This window comes from Narcine bancroftii, chromosome 4 (genome assembly GCF_036971445.1).
Source record: "Narcine bancroftii isolate sNarBan1 chromosome 4, sNarBan1.hap1, whole genome shotgun sequence".
Taxonomy (NCBI): Eukaryota; Metazoa; Chordata; class Chondrichthyes; order Torpediniformes; family Narcinidae; genus Narcine; species Narcine bancroftii.
The window spans coordinates 260703425-260719068 of record NC_091472.1 but is presented as its reverse complement, the minus strand read 5'-3'; the positions used below and the strand labels follow the sequence as shown (position 1 = coordinate 260719068).

General features: G+C 38.9%; 1 long non-coding RNA gene across 3 annotated transcripts in view; it reads right to left on the bottom strand.

Moving 5' to 3' along the window:
* LOC138761904 (uncharacterized) overlaps positions 1-3327 on the bottom strand; it is a 134979-nt gene extending 131652 nt beyond the window's left edge. For all 3 annotated transcript variants that reach the window (XR_011356597.1, XR_011356595.1, XR_011356596.1), the window contains exon 1: positions 2998-3327. This is a non-coding gene — a long non-coding RNA (uncharacterized lncRNA). The remainder of the gene's footprint in view (positions 1-2997) is intronic.
* Positions 3328-15644: the final 12317 nt, after the last annotated feature.

Sequence of the window (15644 nt, the reverse complement as noted above, 5' to 3'; positions counted from 1 at the left end):
TAACCTACAATCTCCATACATTATTAGAGAGTGGGAGGAAACTAGACCATAAGAAGAGATCCACAAAGACACAAACTCAAATACAGACGGCGCCAGATTCGAACCTGAGTCACTGGTGCTGTCATAGCATTGCACTAACTGTTTAGCTAACCATGCCACCCTCATTAAACATAGAAGCAGGGTTTTTAATCCATTAATTCTGACCATCAGGCACCCATTTGCCTGATAATCCTATACGAACCCTTTATTTTTTTATTGATCTCACAAATTCTATCAATTTCTACTGATTCTACAGCTCATCTATACAAAAGGGCAGTTTGCAATGTCCAATTAATGTGCCAACTCACGTATTTGAAATGTGGAAATGACCCACACAGTCACAGACCGCATCAGATGTAATGGTCAAAACTGGATTTCTGGAGTCACGAACCAGCAGTTTTAACTGCTGTGTCACTTAATAAAGATATACAAGATTATGAGAGATATAAATAGGGTGGACTGCCAAGACCATTTTCCCAGGGCAATAATAGCTAACACCAGAGGACATCTGGTGAGGGCAGGAAAGTTTAGGGGAGTCGTTAGAAGTATGTTTTTCACAACCAGAGTACTGGTGCAGGAATGCATTGCCAGGGGTGGTGGTAGAGGCTAGTACAATAAGGACATTTAAAAGGCTATTAGACAGGCTCATGGATGCAAAAAAAGTAGAGGGTTATGGGTGTGAGGTAACAAAAGTTTAGATTGTTGAGAAGGTTTATATAAGTCGGCAAAACATTGTGCGCCGAAGGGCCTGTACTTTGCTACAATGTTCTATGTCACTACACCCCTTGTTTATCTAATGTCCATCCAAATAAATCTACATACTTAACTAAAATTACATGGAAGATAATTCCCTATTCTTCCCAATCTTTGGAGAAATAGGACTCTCCAATTCCTAACTTTTTTTGCAACCAGTTTACATTTGATGGCAATAAAAAAAACCACACAGACGCTGGAAAACTGAAATTTGAAAAAAAAACCATCAAAAATTGCAGGAAAATTTTTGATCTCAATAGGTTAAACAACAGCTATGGAAAGAGAATCAATTAATATCACAGCCCTGGGAAGCTTCACCAGAACTGGGAAAGCAAGAAAACAAAATTATTTTCAGTAGTGGAGAAGGTGAAAGGGTTTAGTTAGTACAGGTGAATATTTATAATAAGGAGGGAACTAATGACCAAAGATGCCAGTTAAGGAGCTGTTAATATCAGATTTAGCATCTTTGTCTGTGTAATAAATTGGTAATGATAAATTTGTGGGATATGCCCAGCAGGCCAGATTATACACAACAAAAAAATACAATGCTTTCTCCGCAGGAAAACTGAGATTCTGATTGCTTGTCATTTTAATTTACCATGTCGGTCCCACTCAGATATTTCTGTTGGTGTCCTTCTGAACTGTAACAATGAGAGACAATGCAAGCTTAAGGAACAGCAATAATATCTTCTCTCTGCATATATTGCAGCCTCTAGGATTTAAAATCAAATTCTCCAACTATAGATAACAAAATAATTCCTTCTGTTGGTATCAGAACAGGTCATAACTATCTGCTATCATTTTGGCCTAGCTATTCTTTTGCTTTATTTTTGTACAGTTTTGGCTGGTGGGCATGTCCACAGCCTTGCCATTAGTAGCACATCACCATTAAAAGCTCCGTACTAGAAAACATCAAGGTGAGGCACTGCCTCAAGAAGGTTATATACCACACCCCAAAAGTTAAATAAATGGGACCCAACAGTATCAGATAGATGTTTTCACTGTAAGAAGGAAATGGGAACAACAGTACATGCAATTTGGGCATGTGAGAAAGTGGAAAAGTTTTAGGAAGATCTAAATCAGGTATTAAATAAAATCACAAAAAGCAACATACCAAAAAATCCAGAGATCTTTCTTCTAAGTAATATAAGTAAAGAACTAGGCTTCAAATTGGATGAAGCACAAAAAAATATTTATTATGATAGCGTTAGCTGTAGCAAAAAAAAGTATAATGTCAACCTGGAAATCAGAAGAGAGCCTGAGAGGACAGCAATGTATTCCATTGGAAAAAGTAACATATAATTTAAAAAATAAAGTCACAGTATTTGAACAAATTTGGGAACCGAACATGGAACACAACAGAGAGGACCTACCGCGGACCTCCACCCCCTAAAATAATAGAATGAGAAGATGACGAAATGAACTGACCCAGTAGATGACACAATTTTTTTGTTTATTTTCACTGTGTGATGACATTTTTTAATGGGTTTATTGTATTGTATATGTTGAACGTTTAGTGGGTAGGGAGGGGAGTGGGAAGGAGGGAGGGAAGGGAGGAGGGGGGAAGGGGAGAACATGACACTGTGTATATTCAAGAGGGAAATGTTTGTGTGTATTTTGGTTAATATGGTTCATAGTTTGAAAAATAAAATAATTTTTTTTTAAAAAGGCAGCCAATACCATAAAGGACTCCCATCAACCTGGACACAACTTCTTCTCACTGATACTTTCAGGAATAAGGTACTAAAGCCTGATGTCCAGCACCTCTATGTTCAAGAAATTAAATTTAAACTGATGGCATGATAACTGGCCTCAAGCCAATGCTGCACAATTACATCCAAATGACTTACAACCTGGCACAGTTTGAAGGGTGGGAGGAAACCGGAACACCCAGAGGAATCCCTTGAAATCACGGGGACAACTTACAACATACAGTAGATAAAAGTTAAAGAACTTCATGCATGCTACGGGGCATGGGAAGATGGCATAGAGCCCAGACGTGTAATCTCGACCTCTCTAGCCAACTTTTAAGAACCCGTCTTTAACTTTTTGTTTTTAAGTTTAAACTTTTTAAAAACTTAGTTTAAAGTATTAAGGAGTTGTTATAGCTACTAATGGCAAATACAGAAGAAACTACGTTTTCGGAGTGTTCAAGATTTAGGGCCTGGAAAAACTGCAACTGAAAAAAAAATGATTACTGCTCACCAGGAGAAGGATATCGCTCCAATTATTCGTTCTCAGGAGGAAAGTGCGTGTTTCCATGAAGTGGATCCTGATTCTGACAGTCTGCCAACGGCAGCGGGAGCTCGCAGAAAAATGAATCCATTGTTTGAAACCACTCAGGCAGTACTTCAATCTGAAGAGCTTGATCTTATCCGTGAGTTCTTGAAACAACAGCAAGTTGTGAGGGGAGACTAGCATCAACCCCCTGAGGAAGTCGGGGTGTCATTGTTGGGAGTTCAAACATGCAGTAAAACTGTTAATATGCCTGCTGTTGAGCTGCAGCAGGAGTTGCAGTTATCTGGTTCTGACACTATGTTAAAGAAAACAGGGTTGGGTCTTTCTGAACTACAAGTTAACCTGTTTAGTACCGTTACTCAGCCGATATTGCAAGAGTTAGCTCAAATGAAAGATAGTATGATGTCAGAATTCATTACAGCTAATACACGAATGGAAGTATTTTCTGAAGATTTTAAAAAATTTCAGTCTGCTTTTTTGGAATGTGAACAGCAAGTGGCCTCTAATACAGAAAGTGATGGAGGTGGAAAAATCCATTAAAGAATTACGAGAACGTGAAAAGGAGTTAGAGAGAAAAGTAGATTATTTGGAAAATCAAAGTAGAAGAAACAATGTGAAGATTATTGGTTTGCCAGAAGGTATGGAAGATCAAGATCCTCTTCATTTTTTTTACAGAATGGATCCCACAAATATTGGGACAAGAATTTTTCTCTGGAGGCTTGGTATTGGAAAGAGCTCATAGAGCCTTAAGAAGAAGGCCTCTGCCTGATCAATCACCGAAACCCGTGATAATTCGATGCTTGAATTATTTGGACAGAGAAATGATACTTTGTCTAGGAGTGCAAAATGTGAGACAACGACAAGCTCTGTTAATGATTCAGAATACTAGAGTTTTTTTAATCCCGATTTGAGTCAAGAGGTTATTCAGCGTTAGTGTCGATTTAATCCAGTTAAAGAAGTTCTGTAGTGTAAAGGCTATAAGTCTACTTTTCGTTATCCGACAGCATTGAAGGTGTTTTGTGGAGACTTTCAATCTTGTTTTTTTGAGAATGAGCATGAAGCAATGATTTTTGCTGATTTGTTGCCAGATGTACGAGGCCCAAGATGTAGTCCTCCATTGTCTCTTAAAGAAAAATCTGGTTGTTCTGGAAATGGAAGAAATGGTAGAAATGGGAGAAATGGGAATGGAAAGAGTCTAATTTCTCCTGAAATGGGGTCGTTGAGTTTGGAATCTCTTGGATGAATAGAAGAACTTACTTATTGTTACTTTATTTTTTATGTAATTATGATAACTTGTTGTTATTTTTTGTTTGGCTGGGAAGGGAGAGATTTGCTCTATGTTCTATTAGTCATCAGCCACTGGTGGGTGATCCACACCCAAGTTTGGTTTAGGGATTACTACCTATTGGTAGTTTTTTTTTTTACTTTATCTTTTTTTTCTATTTTTTTTAATTTTTATTTTATTTAGACTTTAATTTGTAGTTTCTTTTTCTCCTATTGGAGGGACTATTTATATTACTTTGAGTTTTTATATATAGATATTATTAATTTTTAATAATATTAGTGGATATGTCAAAGTTGAGGTTTGCTACTTTTAATGTTCGAGGTTTAAACACACCGATTAAGTGTAAACGCATTTTGGCGTATATTAAGAAAAAGAAAAATTGATGTTGCTTTTTTAATATGGTTTTCTTGAATCATATTTGTATTTTAGATGTGGTAATGCTGTTGGAATTTTTTTCCCCACACGGTTTGGTTATGCAAAAACATACAATCTTTTTGGAAGAAAGTACAATTATTTCTGGAATACCTGCATAAGATTAAGATACTTTTAGATCTGACAGTATTTTTATTGGGTATTTTGCAATCTTTGAAAGGTCTGGGATTAGATAAATTTCAACTTGCTTTTGAATATTTAGCATTATCTTTAGCAAAAATGTATTGTTAGTACGTGGAAAGATACAAATATGATTGATGTTAATAGATGGCATAATGAGATGAAATATTGTTTAATAATAGAAAAAAATCACATATGTATGTTTCGCATGATAAATATAGTTTTTTTATTAATAAGTGGTTGTTATATTCAGAGTATTTACATTTTGATTTACATTGATTAGATATTAATATGTATGCTTAATTTTTCTTTTTCTTTCTTTATGGCTCTCCCTAGGAGAGTTGGCTGAAAAGGGGGGGGGGGTCATTTTTTTTCTCTTTTTTCTTTTATATATATATAAAATATATCGTTCATGTTTAGTTTATTGTTATATATGTTACCTATCCGTATTTTGAACAAATAAATAAAGTTTAAAAAAAAATGCATGTTACATTCTAAATGTAGTATTACTTGACAATCATGGAAGTTTTACGTCGACACAAGGCAGGTGTCTGAATAAAATGATGAGGGGGGAGGGGGAAGAAGAGCCGGGGGAGGAGCATAAGCCAACAGACAAGAGAATGTGGTTGGACATGGGTGGGAGAACAGAAGAGAAAAACTGCAAAATGAATGGGAAAGGGAAATAGCTGTGAATGCAGAGTTGGAGGAAAAGAGACAGAAGGATAGGGAAAGAGAGAGAGAGAGGTGGTAGAGAGCTGGGGGAAAGGAGAAATGGAGATAAGGAAATAGAGAAAAGGGTGGGGGTGAGGGGCCTAACTTAAACTGGAGAAATCAATTTTAATTCTATCTGGTCAGAGAGGGCCCAGAAGGAAAAATAAGGTGTGGTTTCTCCAATTTGCGAGTGGTCTCAATGCATGAGACCATGGATAGACATGTCAGCATAGGTATAGGGTGGGGAATTGAAATGGGTTGTTACTGGGAGATCCCTGCGACGACGGTGGAGAGAACAAAGGTGCTGCAGCACCTGCTGAGTTTCTCCAGCACTTTTCTACATTAGAAATGATTGAGATAAGTCTTCAGTCTTGTCTATGCTAAATACAAGAGTCCGAGTCGTTCTTTCTCATTTGGTATGTGTATCCTTTCCTCTGGTATACTCAAGGTGATTTCACTGGCTCATTTTTTATTAAAAAAACAGAAACACTCTTTTTAAATTTGATCTGCTAAGTTATTGTATCTTAATTATTCATATTCACTGTTTTAAGATTAGAGGAACCTAAGAGATAAAGTATCCATTGTAGCATCGCCTTCACTGCTCCTGCAATAACACACACAACCAGACGGGTTAAGCTCAGTGAGCAGAGTAGTTTATTGCAGGCTGCTGAGCTGCACTTATACTACCAGCCCGAACCTGGCTGAGAACCGCGCTGGAGGGCGCTGACGTCACCCGGGCATCACGTGGTCCCCAAGCGTGGGTTAGGTCTTTATTCCCTGGAGTATTGGACGATAAGAGCTGATCTGAAATAGGTATATAAATTCATGATGGGTATGGATAGAGTGAATAACTGAGTTTTTAATTCCAAGATAGATGATTCTAGAACCAGAGGTTTAAGGTGAAAAGGAAAAATTTAAGAGGAACCCGATGGAACAAGGTTTACACTCAAAGAGTAGTCTACATCTTGAAAATATCAAAACTGATACAATTATAACCTCTAAAAAAAAACAGATATATGGACTATGGCAAATGGAACATCCAGAATGTCTATTGGTCAGCAGCCAAAATGGCCTTTTCTGCACTCCTTGACTGATACAATTATTCTAAAATATTTTTACTCAGATCTGAAACTTTGAGGTTCTCCAGCCCAGAATCATTGTGTTCATTTGAAACAAAAATTGATAAGATTTCTGGATGTAAAGGCATTCAAGGAACATGGTAATAGTAATGAAAAATAAAACTTATGCAGAAGATTGACCATGATCTTGAACTTGGAGCAGGGTCAAAGATCAAATGGCATATACGTCTTTGTAATACTAAAGTTCTCATTTTTTGAGTTAGAGTGAAGAATGTGTGCGAGCTACTTTAGCACCTTTACTTACATTTCTCAAATATACCTGACCTACAAACAAATCTATCATCTATACCTTCAAATGCTCCTCCCAGGATTATTGGCCTATCTGAATCAAGCCAAGTAGTCAAATTGCTCCTTTGTGAAGACAAGCAAAGAGATACAGGAGTATCAGAGCCAGCACTCCTATGCTGAACAATACCTTCTTCCCATGAACAGTGAGAATGCTGAACGACCAAAGGAATTGCTCAGTCTAACCATCCAATACTCTCATATTCATGAAACAATACTTATTTATTTACATATAGATGAACTCTTGGTTCTACATACAATTTGCATTGTTTGTCTGTAATATAGGTTAGGTCTGGTTGCAGGTCTGCGTCTTCTACACCAAGGACCAGAGAACACGGTTTCATTGGGTTGTACACGTGCAATCAAATGACAATAAACTTGACAATATTGTGACATCTATATAGTTGGCCCACATCTCTCACTGACCTTTGACCTATCTACCTCAGCCTTGCTTTGACCTCATCCATAGGATAGACTGAAGACTCCATGTGCATGGGTATGTCCTCACTGGCAACAGCACCTGAATATGCCTGAGATTGTCTGATCTCAGAAGCTAATCAGGCTCAGGTCCGGACAATAATTGGAGGGAGACTGCCTAGGAACACCAGGTGCTGCAGGTTTCTGTGAGGGGTGCTGGACAAAGTGACGACTCTCTGTCTGCCTTACGGTGGGCAAAAAGTTAAAGAATTTCATGTATATTACATTCTTAATGTAGTATTATGTGACAATAATGGAACCTTTACCTTTAGAATAGTTCTCTGACAGCAAAATGCAGAATCTCCCAGACAACCCAAGAATCAACAAAAATGACAGGACTGAAGGATGGAAATTACCTTTGGCCCACTTTGTTCATACCAATCAAGCATATTACATTTGCTTAGGTTCTCCCTATATCTTGCTTTAAAAAAATTGATTTTAAATAGTTAAATAAGAAGTTTTGCAAACCCCGTGATTGCAGGTTTAATACACAAAAGTACTTGGAAACTCAACAAGTCACAGAGCCTTCTTTATAGCGAAGAGTTATAACCCTTCCTCAGGAAGGCCTCGGGACTGAAACATTGGTTATATTTCTTCGCTATAAGAAACACTGCATGGGCTGCTAATTTTTTCTAACACCTTCCTGTATTTATTTAAAATATATGTGTTTCTGAAGTTAAAACACATTTTTAAATATTGCAAACTGAAAATTATTAAGTAAATGATTATTAATAATACTTGATCAAAATTGAATTATCACTGCTCTTAATAAAATAAAGATGCATGTAATGGGAGAGCAGATTTAGGGACTAGTGTCAGAGAAACATTTACTCTTCTGTTTGGAATCAAAGGCACAGTCTTAGAGCAAAAGTTGAGATGTTAAGGATCAAGATGTTGATAAATTTCCTTTTTTTCAGTGAGGTTGTAAATGTTTAGAATTTTCTTCCCTGAAGAATTATAGAAAATTAAGAAAAATGCTATATTTAACACTGAGATAAAATAATTTTTGACAGAGAGAATGTGGGGACTGTATTCAAGGAATACTTCAAGTAAAGAGCACTCAAGTTCAAATGTAAAATGGTCAGTGAGCTAGAAGAGCTGTTGTCTTACAGTTACAGAGGCCCGGAATCAAACCTGACCTTCAATGCTGTCTGTGTGCAGTTTACACATTCCGTCTGTGACAGCATGGAATTCCTCTAGTGCTCCAGTCTCCTCCCACACCTCAAAGAATGTGGGTGTCACTTGGTGCATCACCCGTAGAAAATGCCCGATTGTGCGGTGATTGATGGATTCTGGAGTTGTTGAAGAGACCACGGTGAGAATATTCACTGGGATCTGCTGAAACAGAGCTCAAAGAATTATTGAGGATCCTATCTATCATATCCAACGCATAGTATCTTCAACCTATTATCATTAAGGACGAGGTGCTGGAGCATCAGAATCAGGACTTCCAGGCTGGGAAATAGCTTCTTCCCGCAGACTGTGAGATTAATGAATGGCATCTTGCAAGTAATGATATTATTCTAAAATATTTATATTTATTTTATATTACATTTTTATGTATATATGTGATTATTATGTGCTTTGTATTGTGTGTGTATGTGAGCATGTGGTCCAGAGATACGTGGTTTCATCACATTGTTTCTGTACAGTCAGATGGAAATAAACTTGAAATTGAAGAGAAATTAGCATCAAGTTAAAATTGGGGTGAAAGTGGTGGTTGATAGTCTGTGCAGACTCCAAGGGCCTGATGGGCATGTTTCCATGCTGCACAACTCAATAAGTCATATTATAGTGATTTTCAAAGTTTTTTTAAAAGAACCCTTCACAAATGTACATTGCTGTTATTCTTTCAACTTAATTTAAATGTTTACACATAATGCTGAATTGAGATTTTGTGCTACCTTGAGATTGTGAACAATTACTCACAGGGTCAATCTTAATTAAATAATCAGCCCCTTGTAAAAACAAATTTATTTTAAATAGAAGAATGATCAATGACATTGTCACTTATTATGGAAATTTACTCTATTAATCAACAATCAAAACTTTTAAATTCCATGACATTTTATTGCATCATTTAACAAAAATAGATATGGAAATTCTATATAATAAAATGAATTACTTTTTATCTGCATGTGGTTCAATTTATTGACTACCTGCTCCTCAGATGTTTAATTACTTTTCATTTCATAGACCAAACATGTTTTACTGATCAATTATGGCTTATCTGGGGATCATGCCTGTTTTAGTTAGAAGGTAGAGTCCTTAACCATTTGTTCCAATGCAGTGGTAAAGAAACACTGTCTAAAGCATCTTCCTTTCGATAAATAATTATCCTTGCTTATTAGGAAGGAGCAGCAGTCAAGTCACCTTTATTTATCATTCATACCATGCTTGCACAGTAAATGTGATATAGATTTTCCACAGGACTACAAAACATATTTACATAAATATGTTAGAATAGAAGTTAAACACATTAAAATATTAAGACGTATACAGTAAAGTCCATTCAACACTAACTACAAATGTTCTGGGAATTCAGAATTCTGTTGGCTTGGGGGATAAAAAACCGTTCCCCGATCTGGACGCAAGGGCCCAAGTGTTGCAGTTCTTTCTACCAGATGGCAGAAGGGAGAACACTTTACATGAGGGGTGTGTAGAGCCCTTCATAATGCTTATTGGTTTTTGCCTGCATCAAGTATTGTAGATGTCCCTCATGATAGGAAGAAAACCCCCAATGATTATCAGGTATGGAGGTACGATTGTGGGATTAAACAATATTTATTCATTTATATTTATGAATAAATTTACAACATATGCTTTGTATGTTTGAAGGTGTGTTATGTCTGGTTGTGTGTTTGCAGTGTATTGCACTGATGACCAAAGAAAGCTGTTTTGTTGGATTAGCCTTGTATGATTATAAGCTTGGACATGAACTAAGAACACATCTTTATTTTAGTGAGCATAAAGATGTATGAAGCTACATCAAGATTCGTACAGGAGAATTGTCTTCAGATCCTGGGTAAAACAAATCCCTCAATCGACATTGGTTCATTTGATCATCTCATTTGTGTGGGAGCTTGAAGATACACATTTTTTTTTTGCACATTTCCTCTGTTCCAGCTCTTTGCTGGGGCAAAGCTCCTTCCATGAAGAATCCATTGCAATAGGTTGGATTTTACCAAAACTGACAAATGACCTATGGATCATATGAGGAGATATTTTTTATTTTATTTTTTTTTATTTTTATTTTTTTTTCACAGCGTGAGGGCTAAGATCCAGAATACAATACCTGAAAAACTGAATTGTAGCTTCCAAAAGGAAATCTGTTAAATATTTAAAAGCTAAAAAGGAAAGCTTCAATGCTAAATGGAAAGAAAAGAATGTGTTAATTCCAGTTTCTTATGCAACAGCCCAATTTGAGTCCCCTACTCCAGGACCACAAAAAGACCTATTCTATCTGCAATATTGAAATATCACTTTTTTCCTTGCACAAACTGTAATTAAGAATAGTTATCTCTCTATCCTTTATATGTTTAATCTATTCCCATACTCCTGGGATAATATATATACTATTGTAGATGGACTGGCTGGAGCAAGAATTGTGGTGCATAGAAACATTGTACTTATGTGCTAAAACCACTATTGTACTTATCTGCATATGTAAATGACATGACCTTTTCTGATTGACCCTGCTCTCACTAGCCAGCTCGTGACTCTTCCTCTTTCTCCCCCACAAATGCTGTCATGCCAGAAGCCTGCCTCCAGTTCGACCCAGGTCAGTGTGAGTGACCAACACAAGGGATGCTGTCCATCTCTTGCTAATAAAAGCCTTCAGTCCTGATTACTTCAGTCTTTGTGCAATTGATCGTGCATCAATTTTATTAGAAAGATTTTGTTTTCCTCAGATCATGGACAAAACTTGAAATTGGATCACTTAGAAATCAACCCGAGAGAACCCGAAGCAGCCGACAAATTCGTGCTCTGGTGCATCAAGTCTACTGGATGGTCTGGGACTGCCAGACATATGGAGAAGCAATGGATATTTTGAAAGACCAGTACAAAGTATAGGTAAACAAAGTCTATGTGTGTCACATACTCAACTCACACAGGCAGTGACCCAGGGAGACCTTCAATGACTTTGTCAGAGCCCTGCAGAGGCTTGCAAGGGACTACAATTCACAGGCTGTTAGTACAGAATAGCACATTCAGCTGCTGATCAGAGATGCCTATGTAACAGGCATCTGCTCTGACTACCTGAAGCAGAGACTACTCGAACAGAGACAACTGAACCTACCACAAACCATTGAACTGGCGAACACTTGGAAGTAGTCATCCACAAGACCAAGACAGGGCATTTAAGGGCTTTGAGCTTTCTGGCCAGTACAGTATGCCATAATTGTTGGAGAAGAGCTCAATAATCCCTCAGATGCCCTGTCTCAGTTGACGTGCCAGTGCGCAGATGAACCGATTGCAGGGACTGCACGACAGCCTCTGCCACCCAGGTATCACACTTTTATTTCCATTTTATCAAGGCCTGTAATCTCCTACTCCATTGAGGACATCAGGTCGCTGACCAAAAATTGCTGGGTCTGCGCGGATTGCAAACCGTGCTTCTACTAGCCTGACCAGTCACACCTGATCAAGGCCACTCACCCCTTTCAACATCTGAGCATGGATTTCAAAGAACTCTGCCCTCTACGAACCACAATGTGTACTTCATCAACATTATTGTTGAGTTCTTTTGGTTCCCCTTTGCCATCCCCTGCCCAGACATGACTGCAGCTATAGTCATAAAGGCTCTGAACAATCTGTTACCATTTTCAGATACCCCTGCTGTAGGAGTTCATCCTTCATGAAGGATGAGCTGCATCAATATTTGCTGTCCAAGGGCATTGTCTCTATCCAGACCACCAGTTATAACCCCAAAGGGAATTACCAGGTGGAGTGGGAGAATGGCACAGTCTGGAAGGCAGTACTACTGGCCCTAAAGTCCAAAGGCCTCCCCGTTCCCACTGGCAAGAGGTCCTCCAAGAGTTGCTCCAGGCTATCCAGTCCCTCCTGTGTAGGGCCATCAATGAAATACCTCATGAAAGACTCTTTACATTCCCCTTACCTACCTGGCTGACATTCCCAGGGCTGGTCCTACTCTCCAGTCACGAGGACCCATTAGTCTGACCTTCTGGTTGAGAGAATCCAGCTGCTCCACGCAAACCCACAGTATGCCTACATGACATTCCAAGATGGATGAGAGGGCACAGTATCCATCCAGGACCTGGCACATGTGAGAGCATTTGGGACACCTTCCCCCACCCCCCCCCCCCACCCCCAGTAGCTCAGCCAAGTACCCCCACCGGGCCAACTGGGATGGATCATCTAGAACCGACAGTGACCATCACAAACCCCTAAAGGAGACTGAACTTGAGGTCAGTGGACTGCACCACACAACGCCCCCCCCAAAAAAAACAGGACTTTTCTTTAAAAAGAGGGAGTGAATGTGATGAAACCACTATTGTATATGGAAATGACATGACCTCTTCTGATTGACCCTGCTCTCACTGGCCAGCTCGTGACTCCTCCCCTTTCTCCCCCCATAAAGGCTGTCATGCCACAAGCCTGACCCCAGTTCAAGTCCGGGTCAATGTGAGCGACCAACTCAAGGGATGCTGTCCATCTCTTACTAATAAAAGCCTTCAGTTCTAGTAACTTTAGTCTTTGTGTAATTGGCCCACCACACCTTGACTCAGTGCAGGCATGGCTCTATGCTACAAGGGACACTAATTAAATGCCTCCAACCCTTTTAAAAGTGCACATCTTACCAAAGCATCCTTCCACATTTCTCCGCCTGGAGTGAAGCAGGGTGGTCCCAAGCTGGCAAAGGGAGAACAAACAACACATGGCATCTTTATAGTGCTGGAGGGACAAGCCCACATCATTTACTGGGGACCAATAGCTCAGTGGCAGGAGGGTTAATCTAATGACAACAGCCAATGGCCCAAGGACAAGTACAAGCAGGGTGGAGAATGCAATCCAGGTAATTTACTTGGAGCAACAGCCAGATGTTCACTCATGGGTGGGGCAGAACCAAACCTTGATTAGCAGCTGCTGTCCTCCAACTAGGTAGGGGTAGTGCTGTCACATGATAGCCACAACTCTTCTCAATTTACAATGAGACTACATGGGTGAAACTGAGCAACATGAAAGGTATGACCGCACTCATAGCGATCTGGTTTAGAGAGAGGTGTTTAACAGATATAGTCAACATGGAGTAAATGAGTACTTGAGTAGTATAAAAATTGCAAGAAAAACCCCAAGAAAGAAATCAGAAAGGCTAAAAAAAGACATGAGGTTGCTTTGGCAGACAACATGAAAGGAAATCCTCAGGATTTCTACAGATATATTAAGAGTAAAATGATAGTAAGGGACAAAATTGATCCCCTTCAAGATCAGAGTTGTATGGAGCCAGAATAGATGAGGAAGATCTTAAATGTTTTTTTTTAACCAGAATTCACTCAGGAAACAGGATTAATTGTGGGAAGTAAGGAAAATAAGCACTGAAGTCATGGATCCTATAAAAGAGGAGGAAGTGTTTGCTGTTCACATGTGAGGTTAATCAGAAAGGTTCAAGTGCAAAGTATTCATGGAGAGGTAGTCAACTGTATTCAACATTGGCTATATAGGAGAAGCCAGAGAGAGGTGATAGATAATTGCTTCTCAGAATAGAGGCTAGTGACTAGTGGTATGCCTAAGGGATCAGGGCTGGGACTAATGTTGTTTTTCATCTATATCAATGGTCTGGATGATAATGTGGCAAACTGGATCACTAAATTTGCAGATGACACAAAAAATTGGAAGTGTTGAGGACAGCAAAGAAGCTTGCAGAGGGATCTGGACCAGCTGGAAAAGTAGATTGAAAAATGGCAGATGAAATTTAATGCAGACAAATGTGAGGTGTTTTGGAAGGGCAAACCAAGAAACGACATACATGGCAAATGGTAAGGCACTGAGGAGGGTGATAGAACAGAGGGATCTGGGAGTGCAGATAAATAATTTGCTGAAAGTGGATCACAGGTAGATAGAGTTCTAAAGTGAGCTTTTGGCATATAGGCCTTCTTAAATAAAACTATTGAGTACAGGAGTTGGGAGGTTATGGTAAAGTTGTATAAGACATTGATGAGGCCAAATTTGGAGTATTGTGTGCAATAAGATTGAAAGAGTGCAGGGAAGATTTACTAGGATAGTGCCCAGCCTTCAGAAAGTGAGTAACAGGGAAAGGTTAAATAGGTTAGGACATTATTCTTTGGAGCGTAGAAGAATGAGAGGAGATTTAATAGAGATATTTAAAATTATGAGGGGGATAGACAGAATAAATACATGTAGGCTTTTTCCACTGAAGGTAGGTGAGACACAAATCATGGGTTAATGGTGAAAGGGGAACGGTTTAGAAAGAACGTAAGGGGTACTTATTCACATGGAAATTGGTAGGAGGGTGGTAAGAGCTGCCAGCTAAAGTGGTGAATGCCGGCTAAATTTTAATATTTAAGTCTAATTTGGACAGATACATTGATTGGAGGGACAAGGAGGACTCTGCTCAGAGTGCAGGTCATTGGGACCAGGGAGAGTAATAGTTTGGCTGTCTAGAAAAGCCAAAGGGCCTATTTCTAAGCTGTATTATTCTATAGTTCTTTGGTTCTATGACATGAAAAGTTGCAGACCCAATATCAACCCCACTGGAACATCACTAATTACTGGTATCCAGGAGTCTTTCTGCATGTGGCAATTTTATCCCTTTATTTTTATTTTCTTGGTTTTCCTTCTGTAACAGCCATTTTAGATTTCCTGCATTTACTGTTTTAAAAAAAAAAGCCTGGTATCCAGCACCTATGGGGATTGGTAGATGGCAGTGTGGTGCACTGTCAGTCAGAAGCAAACGCACAAAACCAAAAGACTGTACAACAGGCTTTATTTGATGTAAAACTTAATAGAGCCAGCTGTGAGATTGTGTTGCTGTGAGTTCTGAGAGTGACTTTGAAGGGCCAGCACAGGCTTATATCTCAGAGGGTGATTGACACCTGACCAGATGGGGCTTGGTCCATTCAGGTCGGCTGATTGACAGCCATCCAGGTGTTGCCTTGTACCCATGCTCTTCTGCAAGTACAGAG